Genomic DNA, 3130 nt, shown 5'->3' on the forward strand with positions numbered 1-3130 from the left:
CTCCCATAGGGACTGAGACCACGAAAAAGAGTCATCTCCTTGATTGTGTGCATTTCAAAGAGATGGCTCTAGGGTCTTTGAGGAGATAGTTGTGGGTGCTAGAAAATTTATATATCAAAGGGGCAGAGAAAGGATTTATAATTGAAAGCTTCCTAAAGTAACTGCATTTAACAGAGGGTTTAGAGGCCTATTTGCTTATCACCAAGTTTTAGCTGGACCAAACAGTAAATTATCCTGTCAGTTTGAACTTTTTCAGGTAGTCATTTTCTGGGGTAGGGTAGCGGGGGCAGTGGCGGGGCAGCTGGAGTCATCCTAGAGACATGGTCTCAAGCTTCTAGAAGCAATGCTAGAATTTGGTTAAGTTTTTGAAGTGCATGCATGGGTTTGAATGTGCCAAGAATTTTTTTTTTTTTTAAGATTTTAGTTCTTTATTCATGAGACACACACACACACACACACACACACACACACAGAGGCAGAGACACAGGCAGAGGGAGAAGCAGGCTCCATGCAGGGAGCCTGGTGCAGGAGTCGATCCTGGGACTCCAGGATCCCGCCCTGGGCCAAAGGCAGACACTAAACCACTGAACCACCCAGGGATTCCTTTTTTTTAATTCTCAGTAACAACAGTGAAATTTCAGAAATGTTATGTTGAGTTTTATATTTTGTATTTTATGGCATTTTACTGTATATACTATTTGACTAAAAAAAAATGACTAGTCCTGGGGCACCTGGCTGGCTCAATCAAAAGAGCATGTGACTCTTTATCTCAAAGTTGTGAGTTTGAGCCCCATTCTGGGTGTAGAGATAACTAAAAGTAAACAAACTTTAACAAAAATGACTAGCCATGAGAAAGATGTCAAGATAATGACAAAACCATTGCTTGCTGAGAGTTGTTCTGCCTCTTTAGAATGGTGACCTTTGCACAGAAATTCTTTTCAAAAAAGTTCTTGAATCCAGGCTGCCACATTCTCATTTTTCTCATAATTTCCCATTCAAAGCCCATGGGAACTGGATTTCTTCATCTAGACAGGAATATATTTGCACCACAGGCAGCATCATTCACATAGATTAGGAGTGAAGCCCTCCTGCTGGAGATTTGCAATGACAGCTGGCACATCCTCACATAACCACCCTGGAGCTGGCTGACATTGGTGAAGTGATTTGGGTAAAGTCACATCTATAGCTAATCACAGCGCATGACTTGTAGCTAGGACTCTTTGCTTACAATACAATGTAGCATACAATTTCCATGCATATTTGGATATTCGGTTAAGATAAACAGATTTCTTTAGTATTTCACAATATAAATTCAATTTATTTATTTATTTATTTATTTATTTATTTATTTATTTTAAACATTTTATTTATTTTTATTCATGCGAGACACACAAAGAGAGAGAGGCAGAAACACAAGCAGTGGGAGAAGCAGGCTCCCTCTGGGGAGCCTGATGTGGAACTCCATCCAGGGTCTCCAGGATCAGGCCCTGGGCTGAAGACGGTGCTAAACTGCTGAGCCACCTGGGCTGCCCAATTCAATTTATTTATAATGAGGAAAATTAACTCTTTTTTTCAAGTAAATGAGAATTCAGATAAGTGAATTCTTAGGCATTTTTTACATAGTCTTATTTCAACTTTCAGTTCTGAAATACTTGACAAATGAAAAATTGATTTAACTTATATTTGTTCCATGCTTTTAATAGTTTAGCCAGCATTTTCCATGCTTAACCTTTGTGTTTACTACAACTTTTCTATTATAACCTACTTTTTTTTTTAAGATTTTATTTATGTATTCATGAGAGACACACAGAGAGAGGCAGAGACACCAGCAGAGAGGCTCCATGCAGGGAGCCTGATGTGGGACTTGATCCTAGGAATCCAGGATCACGTCCTGGGCCAAAGGCAGATGCTTAACGAACTGAGCCACTCAGGCCTATTATTATCTATTTATATTGGAGTTTTAGAACTCTGAGGTTTCCTCCTTTGTCATCCCTCTCAGTTTTTTTTTTTTTTTTTCTCCTTTCATTAATTTTTAAGACCATTTCCCTCAGCCTCAGCCTTGGTCAAAGTGAACTGAATATTGATGTTAATCATGTGAGCTTTCTGAGGCCTAAATCTGAGGTTGAGTTGCATGCTACCTGGATCAATATGGAATAGCCAAAGGGGGATAATTGTTGAGAGAAATCAGGCATTTAGTGAGATTATGCTTGAGAGAAACTGGATCTTTTCCTGCCTTTTTTTTTTTTTTTTGCAGTTTTATACCTTTATTTGACAATCAGCGATTGGTTCTCATCCACATTAACAGTCTGTAGATTTTTGAAAGTGGTGACAGGTACCTAGGTAACCAGCATGTAGAGCTTGTTTGGTGAATCTAAGTCCTCCTTAACGTTTTCTGGACAACCACACACGGATACACTATGGAACATTCCTTATTCCTTTGGCCCAGACAGCTTTGTTGAGCCTGGTGTCAATACGCCTATCTGGAGTTTCCATTTCCTTCATGACAAATTTCTGGATCTCTTTGAGTGCCCAAGGGGCATGCTTCTTGAAACCCACTCCATGGATACGTTTGTGAATGTTGATGGTGTATTCTCTGGTCACTACCTTGTTGATGGCAGAACGGCCCTTCTCGCCACCCTTCTTTGCCAGAGCCATTCTGCCGGGCCCTCGTTGGAAAGCTCTTTTCCTGCTTTGAATTTCAAGTTATACACATCAGCAAGTGATTCAGATGCAATTTGCAATTCTGCTTTGAAAAATGAAGTGTATAAAATGTTATCCTCTGTAGCATTACTACATTCAGAGCCTTTCTTGTTTCTGTCCCTGTTCACATTGCTGTTTCTTAGGCAGCCAAACATACTTGGATACAAATAATCACTTCTAGTTTCTTGCTATTTTCTTTTGAATTGCGTATTGGGAGATAAAAACCTTTTTTTTTTTTTAAATCTTTGAATAAATCCAGAAGAGGAAATAGATAAAAGAAGGGAGAAGAGAGGATTATGATTTGTTCATAAATTGATTCTCTTCTGGTGGGGAAAAGACATTTATTGTTCCGGCCACTGTAGCTTTAAAGCCTAGAATTAGGCTCATGCCATCTTTGGGGACATCTGCCTTGTTCTAGTTTAGAGAATAT

The 3130-nt window shown here is 39.3% G+C and overlaps 1 pseudogene; it reads right to left on the bottom strand.

Annotated features, from left to right (window-relative positions):
* Window positions 1-2252: 2252 nt before the first annotated feature.
* Window positions 2253-2655, bottom strand: LOC129518823 (60S ribosomal protein L31-like; annotated as a pseudogene).
* Between the last annotated feature and the right edge of the window lie 475 nt (window positions 2656-3130).

This window comes from Nyctereutes procyonoides, unplaced genomic scaffold, assembly GCF_905146905.1.
Source record: "Nyctereutes procyonoides isolate TBG_1078 unplaced genomic scaffold, NYPRO_anot_genome, whole genome shotgun sequence".
Classification (NCBI taxonomy): domain Eukaryota; kingdom Metazoa; phylum Chordata; class Mammalia; order Carnivora; family Canidae; genus Nyctereutes; species Nyctereutes procyonoides.